The following is a 20,972-nucleotide window of genomic DNA, read 5'->3' as shown; positions in this document are numbered from 1 at the left end:
ATGCTCTGGGACTGTAGCAAAGCCCAGAGGTGCAATAGAGACTTGGTTCCACAAATCCACAGTGCCTTAATAGCCAGGCTGAGCTCAGGCTGCCAAAAATCTCACCAGGTCAGCTTGCACCCTTCTAAGAACAGTTGGGAGAGAAAAGAGCAGGGTGGGCAGGTGAGAGGTGTGGGAGCAGGGATGGTGTTCCAGGCCAGGGTCCCTGGGAGGGTAAGCAGACATTCCCAGCACCCCGAGGGCTCCCAGGGATTCCCACTCTGGTTGGGAGGCACTCGCTCTCAGAACCAGCAGAGGTGGTTGTGGTTTCTTCTTTTCATGTCTGAAAATAGCAGCAGAGCAGCTCGTGTCTGGGGCTCAGCCTGGGAAGCTGCTCCCCTCCCCTGCTCCAGGCTGGGCTGGTTCATTGTGCACACGTGGAAACGGGAGGGTAAGGCTGGACACCTGGTCTGGGCTGAGTTCAGCAGTGGATAATGGAAGGACAGACCCTGGGGGCTCTGGAATTGCAGTTTGAGTGCTGACAGCTCAGCCAGGTGAGACAAAAGAGCTCTGTGAGAAAGAGGGAACCTGACCTGCGACATGTGAGTGCTTTACCTGGGAGAAAAGGCAGAGACAGACCGTCCTGGCTGGGGCTCCTGATAACCCTGGGTGTCCTGCACGGTAGTTCTGGGATCAGTTAGACCATTTCTCTGTGCTCTCAGCTCTGCTGTTGGTGTTGCAGCTCCTGTCCCCCAGCACACGGTGCCACACCACACATCCAGCAGGCTCACCCTTTCTCTGCTCACCCTTTCTCTGCTCACCCTGCAGCTCGGTCAAAGCTCAGACTCAAGGCCTCCCCTCTCTGGCCTTTCCTGCTGCCCTTGACCAGCTTGGAAATGACTCTGGTGGGACTTGGCTGTGGAATAGCAGGAGTGTGGAGCAGGAAGGGGCTGGTGATACCCTCATTTCCCATTATTCCCGATGGCACGTGCACAGAGGGGTGGTGCTGTGCCACAGGCACCGTGGGCTCTGGCAGTCCAACCCCCCGGCTGTTCCCAGGGGCTGTCGGTGCTGGCAGACAGGGGTGGCTCCTGTGTGTTCCCAGTGTCCTGCCAACACTCACTGCTGTGCCCTGCACTGGGTGAGTGTGGCTGGGCTCTGCCTCAGGCAAAGCAGGGCCATCCCTGGGCTCTTCCAGCCCCATCCGAAAGCAGAACTTGGCAGGCACTTTTATGAACTGACAGAGGAAGGTAGAGGCCCATAAAGTGGTGCTGATATGTGCAGTGTGTTTCAGCAGGAGGGAGACATTCTGTTCCCAAGCCTTTGAGACATTGTGGAGAAGGAAAACACACAATTGACTTCTCAGCTTCCAGCCACGTGCACCAGTTATGGATATAAATGCCAGATCTAAACTGAGAGCAGGAACAATCCTGGAATTGTACCTGCACAGGCTGATACTATCACTGCATTTGATCTGACAGGGAGGAACTTCATGCAGATGCTAAAATAAAGCTGCCTCTTTCAAAGCTCCAAGAAGCTGTCCCTCGGAAGAGTCAGTGCAGCTGGAGAGCCCTGTGTCCCACGCTCCCAGGCTGGGTGGCTGTGCCATGGCTCCAGTCCCACTGCTGGGCCACAAAGAGCTGCTGCTGTGGGAGCAGGGTCCAACTGAGAGCAGAGCTCCCTCCCAGCCCTGGGGCTGTGCTCTGTGGGACAGTGATGGGGTGAAGCACCTTGGCCATGCAAACCCAATGTCCATGCTAGCTGGAGGAAGGAAAACCCTTCCCATTTCTCCTCCACAGTTCATTGTTTAGCTGCCATTTGGTTGCTGGTATCAGGAGAAAACATGTTTTCCATCAGGAATAACATTTTTTCCCCTGTGATGAACCACAGTATCTTTGTTATATGGTTCTGATTAATTGAGTGAGAAGTAAGACCTGTAGGATTCTTGCTTCTTTTCCTTTCTTCTGGTATTTGGTATTTGTATAAGAATGGCCAGTTGCCAGCTTAGCTGGTTGTACAAGACGAGGAACAGTTTGCATGCTGGGTGTGTGCATGTTACATTTGGGGTTGGTATTAATCCTGAATTTGCTGTTTGTGGAAAGCTCATTGGTGTGGCTCTAAAATCTGCAATACACTGAGCAGTCACCTACCCACCTTGGGCTGGCAGCATGCCTGCATGGATCCAGTCAGAAATGGAGCAATTCCATCAGGATTCAGGGAGAGACTAGTTTAAGTTGTGGAGGGATTGATTTGGGAAGACTGCAAGATAATTTATAAATTTGTTCTCTGATTGCAAAATCTAAATTCTTCCCAGAGCCCCACAGGTGATGCCAGGTTGTGCTGCTCTGTCTCCCCACTGCCAGTGGGATCTCCAGTGGCTCCAGGGGGCTTTTCAGAACTGGGGACTGGTGATCTCACCACGTCTGGCTGAGGTGAATGTTCCCCTGCCCGCCCTCTCTCCTTCCCTCCCATGCTCTCTGACTCCAAAGACTTTGCTAATTCTCCTTGGCTCCCCCTGTTCTCCTTCAGCCCCCTCCAGTGCTGCTTTTCCTCGTGCTTTGCTCTCCCTTTCTCCCCATTTCCATGTCCTGAGCAAGCTCCATCCCTGCTGCTGTTCCTGTTTATACAAGCTGCTTCACGTGAAGGAAATTAAGAGGTTGTTTAGCCAAACTGTCTCACTGCCCGTTTTAATTCTCTAGATTTATGATAGAGCAGCTGTGGCTGAATCCCATTTGAAAAGCTTTTGGGACTTTTTTCTATAAGTGTGAAATGATATAAAACCTTGGAAGGGGTGAAAGATTTTATCTAAAGCAATAACAGTAAAATCTGTTTATGTTCAGGCTGTTTGTAATACAAGACTGATGCATTCTTTCACCAGGGAACTTGCACCTATAGATAATTTTAAGCCCCGTTGCCATATGGATTGGGGTCTCCCTAAAAAGTCCCCACAGTGCTGTTGTTCACCAGAAATTACCCTGAATATTTTAGAATTGAGGGGGAAATGGGGCACCATGTGCAGCTTAGCCAACATGCCAAGCAGGTCTGAGTGGGAGTGAGCACAGACTGCTCACATGTACGAAAGCAATCTCAGTCTGATCAAGCCACTCAGCATCAAATTCTGCCTTCAAAGGACAAGGAAAGGAAGGAAATTCCCTGTGGAAGGATTCCAGGAATGACAGTGCAGGCAGATTTGCTGTACAGGAGAGTTTGGGTCTGTGCAGTTTCCCTTGCCTAGGGGAGCAGCCTGGTGGCACCCAGAGTGACTCAGGTCAGAAAGCTGATGAGCTTCATTGTCCTCCTGTACCAGCTTCAAAATCCATGGCACGTTGTCCTCTTAGGTGACAGCAGACCCTTGATCACCAAGGAGCGTCTCAGTCTGAGTTTCTCTTCCAGGCTGTTCTCTGCTTCACTGTGGGACTGAGACCACAGGGGTTGGAATGGTGTCACTGATCCTCATCCTTGCCGTGCAGGCTGAGTACAAAAATGTACTTTTCCTTTCCTCTTTCTTTGGAATTAGGAAAAGAAAAGGAAGAGGACTGTGTACAAATTAAGTGTAAAGATAGTGTGAAAATGAAACAAATTTCCATGGCTTCTTCAATGAGATTTTACAGAAAATGCAGGAATATTTTCCCAGTGGATTTGCATCTGATGTATTTCTTCTTTCTACATAAGGAAATGTTAAAAAAACCCAGAAGCTTTAAATAATACAAGAGGAAGACATTCCTACTGGGGCTGAGCAGAGCAGTCCCAATTTAACTAATGTAACTGTACATTCACTCTGGACCTTTGTCAACACACATTAAAAATACCTCATCAGTTTAACCCATTTCCTTCTCTAGGAGAATCCTGGGAGATCATTGCTGCTGAGTGAATGAGGAGCCACGGCCAGGCTGGGAAAGGAAGCTCTGAATGTTTAATTTCCCTGTTGTGTAACGCCCTGTCTGTCTCAGCACACCTCTGAGCAGGCAGTGGCACCCTGGCAGTGAAATGGGGCTCCTCTGCTATTGCCAAGAGAATTAATCCTGATTTGCATAATACTTCCAACTTCCACCATATAGAATCGTGGCTGATGAAGTTGATGTATTTGATGTACCCCTGAACAAAGAAAAAATGAAAATTAAGTCTATTTTTTATCTGCAGTAAGATACTGTATTTACACTAGTTTCTATCACTGCAATGGGACATTTTAAGATAATAACTTGGTTTAATGTGCCTTAGTTATCTCATATATTCATTACTATGAAGAATGGATTTTGATGAAATAGTATTTTCCTTTTTATAAATCAGGCATTACAGCAGTGGTCATGTAATGCCTCCCTGTGCCATCTGCTTTTCAATAATCAAAATTCTTAATTTGGATTTGTTTGCATTGGGTTAAAATGAAGTTTGATTCCTTTAGTGCCTTTATTTTACACTTGGCATGGTCCAGTATCATGAGTGGATTTGCTTGATTGGTGATTAATTTTGGAACGTCAGATGTAAACAAGTGAAGGCAGAAATGCTAGGAGGGGTGAGGCTGGAGCACCAGGAAAAGGGGGGCTGTGGAAGCCCCCGAAGCAGCAGCTGATGGAAAGGCTGTGATTAAGTCGAGGCACTGCCATTGTGCCATGACTGACAGCCCAGCCTGCTCAAGGCACGTGGGGAGGATTCACCCACAAACTGTGCCCAGGTGAGGGAGAAGCCTGATCCTCGTGCCAGGAGCTCGCCCAGGTGTCAGGGGGTTCTGCAGGGGCTCAGTGCCTCCCAGCACAGCTGGGGAACTGCTGCCAGGGATGGGGCACTGCTGGGATGGGGCACTGCAGGGATGGGGGCACTGCCAGGAATGGGGGCACTGCCAGGGATGGGGCACTGCCAGGGATGGGGGCACTGCAGGGATGGGGCACTGCAGGGATGGGGGCACTGCAGGGATGGGGGCACTGCCAGGGATGGGGCACTGCCAGGGATGGGGCACTGCTGGGATGGGGGCACTGCAGGGATGGGGGCACTGCCAGGAATGGGGGCACTGCAGGGATGGGGAACTGCAGGGATGGGGGCACTGCCAGGAATGGGGGCACTGCCAGGGGTGGGGAACTGCAGGGATGGGGCACTGCAGGGATGGGGGCACTGCCAGGGATGGGGCACTGCCAGGGATGGGGCACTGCCAGGACACCCTTGGAAACCCCAGCAGCATTGTGCTAAACATTTCCTCTGTTTTGCCATTTCCAAGGGCTTTTGCCTGGCAGAAGGAAAGCCCTGGGCAGGGTAAACAGAGGAAATGACTCGGGATGCCTGGAATAGTTCTGTGTGCAGAGGTTCAGGCACCCCACCAGGAGCCAGCTGAGCCTGTAGCTCTTCCCAGGACACAGCTCAGATCCTCTCCCAGGATGTGTAAGCTGCCCCACACTAAACCCATGGATCCTTGGCATGGAGGCTCGTGATGAGGAGTGCTAAGGGAGAAGTTTTCTTGGTTCTCCTTGTCCTGTGAATCTGTACTTGATCCAGGTTCCTGGGCTGGACACGTGGGTGTCCCTGAGCTGGCAGAGGTGCTGGTGCCAGCAGGACTGGGCTGGAAGTTGTGTGGCCTCTCTGCACTCCTTGCCCATTTTCTGGAGATTGGGATGGAACCACCAAACCAATCCTGTACACAACAGTGCACTTCAGAATCAGAGATGTGTTCCCAGAGCTGGGAAGGTGAAGCGTGTTCCTTGTGAGTGCTCACCAGCAAGAGTTTCCCAGCTGGAGAGTTTCTCAGTGACACTCGTGCTGCTCCTCGCTGGCATTCCAGCCCTGCCAGCAGCCAGCACAGGGGCTCAGGGGCCAGAACTGCCCAGCCAAGCAGCCCACGATGGGATGAACTGCTGCCTGCACACTCCTGCAGCTCAGACTTTGCTCCAGTCCTGCATTGGAAGGGTTCCCAGAGCCACTGGTGGGTTCTGTGCAGGCCTTGCTCTTGCACTCCCACAGTTTTCAGCTGCACATTTGCTTAGGGGGGTGTTGCACTCTCACAGAAAAAATTATCAAAGGTTGGGGAGAGTTTTAATTTCAGGCCATTTATTTTAACAGAATTAGAAGCAGTGTGATTTCTGTGAATTTTAGGGAAAGTTATGATACAGTTCTGGGATTGACTCCTGAATTTGATGGACTGTCACACAAGGATCAAATCAAGCGGAAAGAAATTGAAGTTGTAGCTGTCATGTGGAGTATGACAGCTGAAACTGCAGAGAGGGATGATCCAAATGGCTTGCCTTCAAACCCCTTCATTTTCCTGCTCACTTTAATCTGTTTGGACAATCTCAGGTCATCTGTTCTGTTACCTGCCACAATTACCTGTCATGGAGAATCTAGAGTCAATTTTACAGGGGGAGCAGCATTCCCAAAATATCTTAGTGTTGTTCCAGTGTATGTGGAAGAATTCCTGGGGAAAAAGAAATCTTTTGTTCTCTTGGCAGTTCTTTATGAAGAGTTTGAGCTTGCTCATGTACAGGGTTTAAACGATGTCTGTTTATGCAGCATTTGTATCAGATAGGATTTACACACAGAACGCCCCCAGGTGGGATGGACACAAATGCCCTTTTGTGCTGGAGTCTATGGTTTAGTCCCTTTCCTTTGAGTGCTTTATCCCTGGGTCCCTGATATTCCAGGGCCAGTGTGCAGCCAGGATGCAGAATGGATCTGCCATCCTGGGGATCGGGACTGCAGGGATGCAGCCTCTGTCACCGAGCACAAACTTGGAACAGCTCAGTGAACTTGAGCACTGAGACGTCTTGGAACAACCTTGGGACGCTTTGCTTTCTTCCAGCATCATTCCATTCTTATGAAGGGGGTGGCTGAAGGGGGCAGGAGGATGGAAAAGCAAGGAGAACTTTCACAGGAATGGTGTTCAGATATTTAGTGGCAGACAAGATTGTCGTGAAATGTTCAAAGGCACATTTCTGCCTGATTTTCCTGTTATTAGTGAAGCTAAAATAATTTCTAGTCTCATTTCTAATAATGGTTATAAGGAATGGACCAGATTCCTGTTATTTGGGTATTTTTATACCTCCCCAAAACGGAGCTCTAAGTGGGTGCAAATTACCTCTGTAATTCACAGGGGTGAGTATCTGCATCCCATTATCAGAAATATTGAAAAGAAGAGTTGGTGGAGAAGCACTTGTCTAAGCAGGGCTCACTGCAAATTAATTATTCCCAAACTTCTGCTTTTTCTTTTCCTTCCCCCTCCTTCTAAAAAACAGTGGAGAGAAGCTGATGCTGAAGAAATGTTGATTTCCCTGCCCTGAAGCCTTGAACTGTGCTTTGGGGAGTGTTTCCCTCCCAGTTCAGTTCACATGCCTCAGCTGGAACTGTGACTCTGGGTGGAATCTCTGCTTAGAGCCCTTTTTAGCCTTATTAGTCCTTATTAAAATCTCTACCTTAAGTCCTTATTAGCTTGTACTCAACACTTCCTCGAATGGGTTAAGACCACGTTGAGCTGAAATTGCCTTGTTTAATGTGAGTGACACCTCGAGCAGCCTGTGCTGTGACACGCGGGGTTTGTGGGCACCCAGGGGTGCTGTGCCCATGCCAGGGACACGCTGGCAGTGTCAGGGTGGCAGCTCTGCCTGCTGTGCCCAGGGACAGCCATTCCTGGCACACTGTCACCAGCCAGAACTCAAGTAAAGCCAGGTCATGCTGTTTCCAAAGCATGCACCTTCTCCTGCTGCAGCCCCCACGTGTGCACACACTCCTGGAGCAGTCTTTGCCTGAAGAACTGCTTTGCAGCAGCGTGGCATGCTCAGTCCAAGGCAGTGCCACACATAAAAGGGTCAGGCTGCAGCTTGAGTGGCCCTCTCTGAGGCTGGCCCTTGTGCAGGGCTGTGCTGCTGTGGGTGGGTGCTCAGGATCCCTGCCCTGCCCCTGGCACAGTGTGGGCTGGCTGCAGCCTTGCCCACGGGAGCAAGAGGCTTTCCTTGGCAAGGAGTGTCTGCACAGGAGGGGAGCCAGAAGGGCACAGTGCCTGCAGCTTTGTGGCTATTTCCAGGTGGGGTGGACCCAGAGCACTGGGCTGGGCTCCCAGCAGAAAGCAGCTCGGAGACATGATCTGCCTGTGCTGTGGGTAGGGCTGCCTGAGGTCATCAAGCCTCGTGTCTGCCCCGTTTGAAGCTGGTGAGAATGTGAGAGAACAGAAAATAACACGATTGTCATCAGCAATTTTCCAGTCTTTGTCAATGGGCAGCTCAAAATGAGGAAGGCTGACTAGCACTGCTCATTCCCAGTGCAGAATAAACTCAGGTAGCCAAGATGGTCATGGGGGAAGAGAAAAGAGATCCCTCACAATTCTTGTCTTCCCTATCACCTGTACAGAAATGCACACCCAGCTGTTCAAATGGCAATATTCCCACTTAGATGTGTTAGTTGGCAACAGCAGTGGGGCAGTGCTGAAGAAATGATGGATTGTTAAATTATAACAAAAGGATTACAGAGCTTTCTCTTCCTTGCAGCCAGGAAGGAATGAATGCCTGTAAGTTCTGGTAGCCAGGGATGATAAAGATGCAGAACCACAGATCTTCATTAATGCGGTACACAGAGGTTGCCTGTGTGAGCTTGTAATATCCCAGCTGGTGTGTCCATGCAGGTACAGAGAAGGGGAAAGCAGTCAATTCTGCTCTGTGAAAGGTCACCAGAACCTGAGGACAGTTTTCCAGATGAGCTGGAGCCTGTTACAGACAGGCTTGAAAGACAGAATTCTAGAAATATCAGGAAAGTGAGAAAACCTACTCCAGTGAGTCAGTCCTGTGAGTTTCCACTGAAAACTGACTTTTTTCACTCTGGGATTAACTCTGCATCTTAAATGTCCAGTGAACCGGGTCCTGAGGTTTTGATTCAGCCCTTGCTCATGTCTGATTCAGTCAGACTCCCACGGAATTCTGTGAGAAAAAAAGAGTGATAATCTGTCATAAAAACTCCTGCAGTGTGCATGCACCACAGATAGAGATCTGTTCTGTCTGAGCCAAGCTGCTCGAGTCCCTGTAACTTCTGAGACACTCTACAGCAGTGTGAAGGGCTTTCAGGGAATGTTGACCATGTGGATTACATTACTTTTATTCTTCACACACCAGGGCTTGGAACTCAAATGAAAGACAGGTAGAATCTGGATTTGGAGGGGTCAAAAAGAGAACTCAGTCTTCCCTTGTGGCTGGTGCAGCAAAGGTCTGTGGAAGGCAGGGATTACAATTCTGTCACCTGGCTTTAGGGCCTCCTGCAGGTACCCATAAAGGCTGTGGGAATGAATGCAGGGAGCTGGATGACGCTGTCCAGCCAGAGCATTTATGTCTGAATTGATTTCCACGTGGAAATTTGCCAGAGTTTCTTTTCTCCAAGACGGCCCTTCTGGGAAAACTGACTCCAGTGTGTGATCATGCTGCCCTGACCTTCTGCAGCCTCCGTGCTGCAGCCCCTCCTGTTGTGACAGCAGTGGGAAAGGCCTTTGGGACATTGTTTTCTCCTTAAGTGTCACTGTCCTGCTTTTTGTCCTTTCCCCTTGCTGGGGCAGTGTGATATGGAGTGGCACTGGGCCATGCCCTCAGCCAGAAGGAGTTAAATAAGCTGGCTCCTGCCTGGAACGAGGGGTGTGCAGCTCCTCTCCCCCACATTCTGCCTGTGCTCTTGATTTCTGCTTGCAGGGCTTATGCTCAGCAGCATTACTGAGCCTCCTGTGCTGGTTTCAGCTCCAGCTGCTCCCATCTGCACAGGGGGATACAATTCTGTGTGTTACTTCTCCTGAAACAGCAAATTTTAGTGTAAATAAATTCCCACGTGAGGAGAGAAGGACTTGGAGCAAGTACAAGTAGGGAGGTCTGAAGTGTTCCTAAAAATTCCTGAAAGCTCTCAGGGATTGCCTTTTTTGCTGAAAACTGGGAAGTACTTGACAAGAACAACTCCACAGACCCCCTGGAAGTGCCCATGAACCACTGATGCTCCACAAAGAACTCAGAGAACTTCACTGGGAGGTGACTACTGCAAACGAGGAGGGATTATCTATTGCCTCAGAGTTTGGGTGAACTTTGATTACTTAGCACAGAATGCACAGTTTAAAAGAGATGTTCTGGGAGATGCTTTCAATCTGTGCATTAACCTTGATCCAATTAGAGCATTTCATATATTCGACATTTAAGTTAGACTTAATAACACAGAATTTCATTGAAGATCAAAGATGCAGAGTCTTTGAATCTTTTATCATCCTTTTAAAGCCCTTCAAGCCCTTGTCAGTGCTGTAGTATTCTTTTAGGACTAGGTAGAAGCACATACAGAAATGTACAATGTTTTATTAGAAATGATTGCTTGTTTCCGTAATGAAATGTAAAAAAGGTAACATAGTTGCCTAAAAGTAGGTGAGAGACTGTAACATTCCCTGTTAAAAATAATAAACACGCTGAGTCATTAAGGACTATGTGAGTTCATCACGTGGAGATTAGACAAGAAAAATGCTGACTGAATTCCAGTGGCAGGTACTCCAGCTCTCCACAGGGCAGAGGTATTTTAAAAAGAGGGTTTTTCCTTGTGTATGAAGGCCTTTGTCTGTGGTACTGCTTCTGCTGAGTCCTTCCTATGCAGTATAAAACCACGATGTGCTGTGCAACAAACAGAAAGTCCACAGGAAATGTGGATTTTAAAGAAGTCTCTTCTACCATCCAGGCTTATTTCAGTTCTTGTTCATACTTGATTTTGGCCATGGGGAGGGAAGGGAGATCCTTCAGGACATTGTTCTCCTGGAACAAAGGGGAGTGCATTGAAAACAAACACTTTTTTATATGGCTGAACTCCCCCAACTGCCTCCAGGCCTTGCAGAATACAGGCATCTCTGACTCGGCTGAGAGGGATTTTTAAGAAACGACTTCACAAATTGTTTTGTTTTGCTCTTGCTGTGGGGGATCTTAGGAATGCCACAATGGAACAAAAGGAAACACTCCTGCAGCCAAACTTTGCTCTCCCAGCCCCGCAAACCCACTCAGGCCAGTTCACAACAGCAGCAGGACTGAGAGAAAATGTTCTCACTCCAGAGGTCCCTGAGTGCTGATGTGTGGGCAGGGCTGGGGGGACAGGAGGTGGTTCCCTGGTGGAAGCACAGGTCGGTGCTGCAGTTCAAAGCAGGGTCCCAGCAGTGCCAGCCCATCGCACAGCCCGGGCACTGCCAGCCTGGCTCTGCTCACAAACAGGGCAAGGCAAACGTCGTGAGACCCGTGACTGCACAGAACCAGCCATCAGCCTAAATGTGTCACAACAGGTGTGTCACGGTGTCACCCTGATACACAGGGGACGGGAAGGAACTCAGCCCTTGCTCGTGCTTCTCAGGGCTGAGCTGAACCTCAGGAAATGATCTCCTTATCTGGGGATGCAGAAAACAGGTTGAGAGTCACATTTTTACTGATAAAGTAACTGAAAAGGAAGGTACAGGCACTGTATCTTCCAGTTACTCATCTTTCCTATAAGAACATGAAAACAAAACTTTGATCAGGCTCTTCAGCATCTGTGTGCAGTCCTTAATTTTCCCATTCCATTCTTAGGGATTTTCCCTTTACCTAACTTTTTATAATGAAGCTCTGAGGAATTAGATTGTTTGTGCAGCCTATACCAATCTTGTATAAGCTTGGTTGGTTTCTTTATGTTCTGCCAGTGTGGTGTCCCCTGGCAGCAGGCACAGCACTGCCCTGGGACCCCAGGACACCCCCGGCTCACTGCCGGGCTGCCCTGACCAGGAGCGCCCCGAGGGAGGGAAAGCCGGCTGCCACCTGCCCAGAGCCTCCTCGGGGCCAGGGCACCGCGCTGTCCTGGCCCGGCCGGCCCTGCCCCGCACCTCCGGCTGTGCGGGATGGCCCGGGCTGCCGGCCGGCCTGCCGGGCGGAGATGAGGGTGGGCATGCGGTGGGAACTCGGACGGAGGTGCGGTGGAGATGCGGGTGGGGTGGAGATGCAGGTGGGGATTCGGGTAGAGATGCGGGTGAAGATGTGATGGGAACGCAGGTGGAGATGCGATGGAGATGCGGTGGGAACGCAGGTGGAGATGCCATGGAGATGCGGTGGGAACGCGGGTGGAGATGCCATGGAGATGCCATGGAGATGCGATGGAGATGCGGTGCAAACGCGGGGCTGCAGCTCCCTCTGCTGCAGAATCATCGCCGCTCCCTGCGCTGCCAGGAGCAGGAGCTGCCCCGGGCCGGTGGGTCAGTGCCAGGGCACGGCCCGCAGAGGGCTGCGGCTGCAGAAATCACCTCAGACGGGATTGTAACTGTATCAACGTTAGGAGAAAAGCCTGCAATGCATTTTGTACAATTTCCGCGTTCCCCGGTGGTTTTAGCACCTCATCCTGCAGAAGTGACCTGTAGAGTTCTGCTCGTTTCTCACTCAGGGGTTTGCTTGGGTTAAAATTGCCTGTAATTGTCATTCCTCATTTTCCAGGGAGCACAAGCCTAGTCTGGACTCTTAGGAAAGCCACAAAACCTTTGAGGACTTGGTGCTGAAGGCACTGGGCATTCCACGTGCTTCCAGCAACGCAGCCAGAGGCTGCTGGCTTTGTCCTGGGCTTGCCTTTCCCCCTTCTTTCAAACTCAAAGAGGGGAAATTTGAGTTAAATCTTAGGCAGGAATTGTTCCTGGGAGGGCAGGAAGGCCCTGGCACAGGGTGCCCAGAGCAGCTGTGGCTGCCCCTGGATCCCTGGCAGTGCCCAAGGCCAGGCTGGACACTGGGGCTGGAGCACCTGGGGCAGTGGGAGGTGTCCCTGCCAGGGCAGGGTGGGACTGGATGGGATTTAAGGTCCTTCCAACCCAAACCACGTTGTGATTCTATGACTTTGAAGTCTATAAAGAATGGAGATGTGATTAATAATAATAATACTTTTTAAAATAATAATGGACAGAGCAGAGTTCTTACCTCCAAAATAAGTTTCCCCTTATGCACAGGGAAAGTACCTTGTTCTTCGTAAAATTCCCTTTAATGTTGACGTTAAGGGGCATTAGTTTAACCTCTCCAAGGCTTCAGAAGCAATTTGCACAAAATTTCCCCCTTTATATTTCAAGCTCATATCAATGCACTTGTAAGGAATTTGTCGGTTTTTGCTTTGGTGTTATCATAACTTTTTCCCCCCCTGTTTGTTCCTCAGCCCTAGTATGAACTTAACTGTTATAGAAAGCCTATTCACTACAAGAAATTTCAAATTTACATGTACAGATGAAAATGACTTTATGAGAAACACTTGTATGCTTCCAGGCCTTTTCTCTGGGTTCTGTCATGGACACTGGTGGCATATCTGGAAAAAATGGGTGTCTAAAACCCACAGGAGCTGGTCTGTCCTTAGTGCAGTTTCTTTGGTTCAAAGCAGTTTTTCACGCTGTGTGTATTTATCAGCAGTCCTGTAAAGCACCATTAGTCTTTGCTGGGATTGCTGCTCCCCTTCTGTGGCGTTCCAGCTGCTGATTCACTGCTGAAGAGCAGGAAGATGTGCAGGAAAATCATGATCAACCCCCCCTCCAGAAAACACAGACGAAATACTTGAACTGAGCCGACACTGAGAAAGAAGGTATTCCACTTCACACTGTGTCAAAATGTAATTTTTATTTCATTATATAAAGCTGAACTTGAGAAGTGTGTGGTGAAGTGACTGAAACCACTTGCCATTAGCCATGCTGCTAACTGCACTAATTCCAGAGGAAGCACTTCAGTAATTCCGTGGAGTTTAATGGGCTGGTAATCAGCAGCGATTGCAGCTCGGTCTGGAAAGGAGAGCACCTGATTTATTCCTGTGATGAGATCTGAGAGGAGGGAGCGCTCTGTCAGTGTGGGCAGCGTGTGGCACTGATGAGTTACTGGGGCCTGCAGGGTGCAGCCTGGGGCTCTGCTGCCCCTCTGCCGCCCCTTCCCCACCTGCCCCAGCCCTGTGCAGCTTCTCCCTGCTGAGGGAGGAGGTTCTGTGCTTTCCCACTCCAGTTCCGGGTGGCACTCACTGTTACCATGTCCCTGGATTGTGTGTGTGTGCCCCTGCTTGGGCCAGCTGATGGGAGCAGCTTTTCCAGCTCAATTCCTACTTGTCCTTTTTCAGTCATTCCTGCACTCCAGGCCTTTGGAGGGAAGCTCCTTCATGGAACATCCATATTTTACCACTTCATCATGGAAATGGTTGTGAACTCCATCATCTCCAGTGGTGGTGTGTCTGAACCTCAGCTGTCACTTCTTCACCCCTTTGAAGGGGGACTGAAGGCAGAACTTGGCTCTTTTAGTGCAGGCATGTGAGCAAGAGCTGTGCTTTTTGTGACTCATATATGTTTATTTTTCTTTGTACATGCAGTTATCTTGCATATTTCTGGTGCCAGGCTTTCTGCTCAAAGCAGCTGAGCAAGAACAGAGACATTTAGAGTGGATAAGCTGTATCACCAGTATAAATTTACAGGTAATTAAGCGAGATGAAAAAAAAAACCAAACCAGAAATGTGAGTTGGAAAAAGGGTCTCTATTCTGTGCCAGGAGTCCTGGCAATGCATGAATACAAGGACAGATGTTGCAAAACCTGATGCTCATCAGCCACCAAGCTGGGACAGGTATCCAAACAAATGGGAAAGTGGTTTGTGGTGTTTCTTGTCATGGCTGATCCACTTTCCTGGGTGTGCATTCTCCTGTGTCCCTTCTCCCTCTGCTGGAAGAGAGAGCTGCACAGTGCCAGAGCCTGGGAGCAGGTCATGCACTGAGAGCTCCACAGGAGCTCAAGGCTGCAACCTCAGAAGGGAAAATCCTTCCGTATTCCCAATTACAACTTGCTTTGTCCTTAATTTTGGGGGGTTTATTTATTATTTCCTAAATAAATTCAGTTAAGTAGTAAGGATTTCCCTATTTTGGAAAATCTCAGGGCCTCTTCCAAATTCTGTTATAATTAGTTCAAGACTATCTCCAACTCTTTTCCTGAGAGGAAACCTTTCCTTGGCTGCAGGAATGTTGGCTCCACTTCCCTGGAATCTTTTAGCAGTGTGATATCTCCTGACAGGATGCAGGTTTGGAGTGATTGCTCCAGGCTTTAGCAGAGCAAGATATGGGTCTGGGAGCCATTTCTGGCACTGCTGCCTGTTCTGGGAGCTTTGTCAGAGATTGGGTTCCTTGATTCCAGGGGCTGAACTTTGGCTCCAGAACTTGTTTTGATGTTCTCACTCTGCTTTCAGGGACATTATCCTATGTTTGAGGAGGTAAAAATAGAACAAAAGCTGCTCAGGATTGTCAGGAAGGACTGAAGAAGGCAGAAGTGCAGCACAGTCCTGTCTCCCCAGCCCTCACTGACTCCAGCTTTTGGCAGAGGAGGCTGTATGTGATGAGATCAATGTTTCTTTAATTGTTCTGTTTTAACCTGACGGCAGCCTCACTGTCTGAACTCAGGGAAGTTCTACACAGGTGAAAATGAGGAGCCATGAGCTGGGCACTCCTGAGCAGTCATAAAAGCAAAAAAATGAGGTGCCTATGAGCAGAATGAAAGTTCAGATTCTTCAATGCTCTCATGTGAGACCCTGTAAAGCTTTGGTTTTCTTCCTTTGATCATACCAGAACCTCCTCTCACACACTGCAAATTCTTCTGTAATTTTGTTTGAACAATCCCACTTGAAATCCCAACAAGCACAGATGTTCAGGCAGATTTCAGAGTGAGAATGAATAATGAAAGTTCATTATGTTCTACAATGTCCCATTTAGAGCAGTCAGCTTGTTCTGAGCTGTAGTGGGCTCTGGGGCTTTCTGAAGGGTTATGGCTCAGGAGACAGCCACGGGTACTCCTTCCTTCTGCTGTTTGTGATTGGCAGGGAAAAGTTTCCTGCTGGGAAGGTGCTCTGAGGTCTCTGCATTCAGCAGGAGGCTGTGACTGCCACAGGTGATGGAAGATCTTTCAAACTTCTCCTCCAGTGGCCTGAGGTGGAAATGCTGATTCCTGATGGCAGTTTCCCGTTCCAGGGGATCCCATACAGAGGCTGTGGCTTCAGGCAGCCTCTGTCACTGGCATCGGTGCCTGTCCCCTCGTGGCAGTGCCCTCACGTGCCCATGGCAGCTCTGCCACTGGCTGTCCTCACCCTGAGTGCATCTGGTCTGGAAACAGATCCCAAAAACCGATCCATTATGGGAAAATGAGCGTGGAGGAAGTTAAGAAGAAGTAAAAATCTCCCCCTGCATTGTTCCTACCCTAATCCCCAAGCCCTCCTTGGATGCTGTGGTGACGTAGGGAGAGACTGCCTTGCCTGCTCCCCTCCAGCTCATGAGCAGTGAGGAAAGAAGGAAATATCCATGGAAATGACTTCATTGTTTCCTATCCATGAGGGAAGGACAGTCATTTTATTGTCGAGCTTGGAGAATGCAGTTTATAAAGGCAGGGTGGGATTTCTCCTGGGAGCACAGAAAATGAGTGAAGGATCTTTCTGTCAGTTTTTCTTAGCACATTGTGGAAAGTGGAATTTTCCTGCCGTGGGCTTTGCTGGGCAGGGAGGTGGAGGGGAGCAGGCTGGGCAGCATCTCCCTCCCTGTGTGTGGATGCTTGGAGTGCAGCTCTCAGGAGGTGAATTTCCCACTGACGTCAGGCTGACCATTAACCATCTGCTGGCCATTAACCACTCTGAGGGATCCCTGCTCCTCCAGCAGGCAGAGGCTTTGCTGGAGCCCTGGGCCTGAAGGCTTTGCTCATTGCACTGCAGATGTTCCTTCTGTTGTTTCACCTGCAGCTTGTTTTGCAACTTGCAGTTGTGTTGGGACAACATGTGCCATTTTCTGTGCCTTTGGGAGGCCACTGACTCCAGGACTTTGGATTCTGATATAAATTCCGCTGGAATTTGGCTTAGTCATTTTGTATCCCTTTTCTGCTCCAATGTCTTTCCTCTTAAATGTCTTCCTACCATTTATACAGAGCAATATTTATTGTCTGCTGGTGGCTGCAGTGCTGCACTTGCACCAAGTGCCCAAGGTACCCCACAGGGAGCTGCTGCTCTGATCGTGATTTTCTGTTTGATTGAAATGTTTTCAGGGGAAGATAAGCAGGCATTTAGGATTCCTACTACATCTGTAAGTGGCCTTGGCAATGCTCACGGATAAATCCATCCTGTGCTTAAGCAGTTCACAGTTCCCATTGTCATGGTGACCTTTGCTGTTGTCCTCATTCAAATCTGGCAGGAGATAAAGGTTGGAACACTTCTGAGAAGCAGAGGAGAGTGAAAAAAGCTCATTAATATTTCACTGAAGAGTGGTGAATGAAATCACACAGTTACTCCCATGAATTTTCTTATCAGCAGACAAAATGGAGTGGAGGGATCCTGGCACTGGCAGACGTTTTCTTGTACAAAGATTCAGTTCTGCCTTCTGTTTGAACAGATTTGGGGGCTTTTAGAGACGTGTTCTCATTGAACAAGGAGCTGAGCCAGACTTGGCCAGCTCCCAGTTTTCCCAGTGCCTGTTGCTGAAGAGATACCCAGTGAGTGATACCAGAACACTGCCTTAAGATCTTTGTTCTGTTTTAATTGAAACTGAGGACTGAAGGGAGGCTGGGCATTGTCAAAGAAATAGGAAATTTACTGTCTCAGAATAGGATAGCAGATAGGACACTGTTAGGAGCTCAAAGACCAGTGCTATCTTCACTGTGAAAAGGTTTCTGGCAGGTCTTTCAGAGGCAGTGATATATGAGACATTAAAATAATAACAGAATCTGATTCAGGAGGCAGCTCAATTTCAGAACACTGTGCTACTGGATGTTGTCAGGCCCTGGTGGAGTGCGGGCACAGGAGTGAATAATACAAAATCTGTAATAAAAGCACTGGTAAAATGGCCGGGAAAACAAAATTACTGCACCTTTTCCTATTAAATAAATCTCTTTCCTGTCCCCTAGGACTTGTTTTCTGTCATTTGTGAGAAAGAAAGGCCCATTTTGCCATCTAATGCAGCTTGCTCCAAATGAGTTTCAATTTTCTCTAGACTAAGAAATTTTTTGCAGACCTTAACAACTTCAGGAATTCTAGTAGTAAAGGCTTTGATAGGATACTGAAAATGGGGTTATCTAACAGGCTCGGGGTCTAACAGTAACCTGCTTTTCCAGGCCCGATGCATCTGGCAGCATTTGGGTGTAATCCTGGGAAAAAAAGGGTTCCTGGTGATTAAAAATAATGCCAGCACCCCATCCCAAAAACAAAGCCATCATTTTGGGCTTGGATTTAACACTTTATCTCTCAGGTTAATAACTGTAAGCTAAAGAAAGTTGCATATTTGCATTCATTTTTGCACACATAGCAGTGAAGTTAAATTTAGTTTGTAAAAAACCTCACAAAAATACTATGTAAGCATACAAATCAGGCTGTTTTGTGAAGCTCAGTAAACACAAAGGAAGCAGCATTTTAATCAAAATGAGGAATTGCATCCTAATCACCTCTCAGCACATGCATATTTCATAAGTACATGTTCTGCAAAGCAGACGCTGTGTAAGGGGCTGCTGATGCTCAGTTCTCATCTCCTCAGCTCTCCCAGCACAGGCCAGGCTGGCTCTGCATAAACCCAGCCTGACGGGAGCCCTGCCTGCCCATGGCTGTGGGAAACGTTTGATGAAATCAAACAGGGCAGCAGCCACGGCGTGGGGAGCAGCACAGGGCTCTCTGCTCTGCCCTGCCTGTCCCAGAGGATGCTCACACGAGGGGCTGGGGCTCTCTGCCCTGCCTGTCCCAGAGGATGTCACACGAGGGGCTGGGGCTCTGCCTGTCCCAGAGGACGCTCACACGAGGGGCTGGGGCTCAGGGCTCTGCCTGTCCCAGGGGATGCTCACACGAGGGGCTGGGGCTCTCTGCCCTGCCTGTCCCAGAGGATGTCACACGAGGGGCTGGGGCTCTGCCTGTCCCAGAGGACGCTCACACGAGGGGCTGGGGCTCAGGGCTCTGCCTGTCCCAGGGGATGCTCACACGAGAGGCTCAGGGCTCTCTGCCCTGCCTGTCCCAGAGGATGTCACACGAGGGGCTCAGGGCTCTGCCTGTCCCAGAGGACGCTCACACGAGGGCCTGGGGCTCCCCTGGAGGAGCTGGTGTCCCCAGGGCGAGGGGACTGCGTGTCCCAGTGATGGCTGTTTTACCAGCAGTGACACTGATGGAGACTCCCCTGCCCTGTGAACACAGAGCCTGGTTTGTCATCGGCCCCAGGGAATAAGATAAACACATGAATTGAAAAGATTCAGTGTTTGAAAACACTCTGGCTTCTTCTCAAGCATTATTTCTCTAATCTTTCTCTGAAACCTCCATCTCTGGGGCGGTGAGCCATGGTTTCCATCTAGGCTGATGAAGGAAGATGTCTATGGCAAGGCTTTCCATGGTCCTGGTGTCCTGCTGACACACTCTGTCCAGCTGGGGCTGGCACTGAGCCTGGCTTCTGCAGTCCCTGTCGCAATCTGAGCCTCAGAAACCACAGATCAGAGAGGCTGGAACTGTCCCTGCAGTTGAAAGGCTGTTTGCTAAGTGTGATTTTATCGTCTTTGGGAGGCTTCCCCTCGCTGTCTCATTAAAATATTCATGAGTACTTTCTCTTGCCTGGAATCATTAATAAATAGTTGATGTCATTGGCGTAGCTCTGCACTTCCTTCCTGGGTGGGTCAATATTCCACATGTTCCCAGTGTGAAAGCTCCTAATCAGGGTGCAGAGCTTTGTCTTGTCAGGTGTTCATCCCCTGAGCATCCCTTCCTCAGGCACACCCGGGACCCTGCACAGGGGAGACACTGACCCTGCCAGGGCACTTCCCAAGGCGCACATTCCCAGGAGCTACAGCTGCTGGCAGCCCTGGAGCCTGGGCTGAAGGTTCCCCATCAAATGTAGGGTGTGGGTAAGAGCAGTGCTAAACAGCACTGTTCTTACACAAGTTCCTGGTCCACTAGAGGCAGAATTTGGTTCCAGAGCCTTCAATCTGTCATTTAAATTCAATTTGATCACATTCCTGGGGCTGAATCTCCCAATCTGCTCCCTCTGCCTTCCTTGGAGCTGAGTGGGAGAGAAGGTGATGGGGAAGTAAAGATGCAGCAATGAGGGGCTGAGACAACCCACGGCAGAGCTCCTGGGAATGCACAGCAGGCAGGGAATGTGCAGTTTTACACATGGCTCTTGTAGCCATTAATTTTATCATTATTGGAGAAAGTCCCATGAACACAGCTGATTTTCTGCTGCTTCCAGATGGGGTCACAGCTGGGTCACTCTAAGCATATGCCCGCTTCTTTTGTTATTCCCTCCTTCAGAAAGGGATAGCTGTTTCTTCAGCAGTTTGGATTCTACATTTACCCCTCCCTGTGCAGTTTCCCACAGTGCTGTGGTGCTACAGACTGCACAACTTTGGCTTTTTCTCCAACATGCCACTGACATTTTGGAGCCTCCAAAGCAGGAGTGGTTCCCGAGCAGTGTGGCATGGCTGGGTTGGCTCGGTGCTGGGTGTCACCTCCCTGACACTGGGTTACAGGTGTTCTACTGCTGCTGCAGCAAACCCAGTCACCCACCCGTGCTGCTCCATGAGCTGCACTCCCAGCCCGCTGGGCTCTGTGGGAAGCGAGGCCAGAGGGGAGGTCCCATCTCCATGGATCTTCTCTTTGGGACCTTTCCTGAGCAAGGAGAATTCACAGCAGGACAAGGAATAAATCCACAGACAGTGAAGGACAGTTCTGGTGCTGGGATGTTCCAGCATGCAGGGGCTGATGGCAGAGAAGGAAAGAACAGGCACTAAGGAATCTGCAGCTCCCTGCCTGCCTGGCACAGTCCTGCCAAGGACACACACAGCGGTGCCTCCTCCTGTCTCCAGCCTTCTGCACCATCATTACCTGTGCCTTTTTGGCAGAGCTGTGTTATTCCATTCTCCCTGTTTCTTCAGAAAATTCGGGACACAAATGATATTTCAGAAAATTTGGGACATGAATTTCCTGCAGTGATAACTGGGGGAAATCTCACCATATTGTGAGTTATGATAAAAGCTGCCACAGAGAGCAGCAAGGTGCAGTTCAGATCACAGATACACTGTGTGAGAAGACAA

The sequence above is a fragment of the Passer domesticus genome, chromosome 11 (assembly GCF_036417665.1).
Source record: "Passer domesticus isolate bPasDom1 chromosome 11, bPasDom1.hap1, whole genome shotgun sequence".
Taxonomy (NCBI): Eukaryota; Metazoa; Chordata; class Aves; order Passeriformes; family Passeridae; genus Passer; species Passer domesticus.
This window is presented reverse-complemented; position numbering follows the sequence as displayed.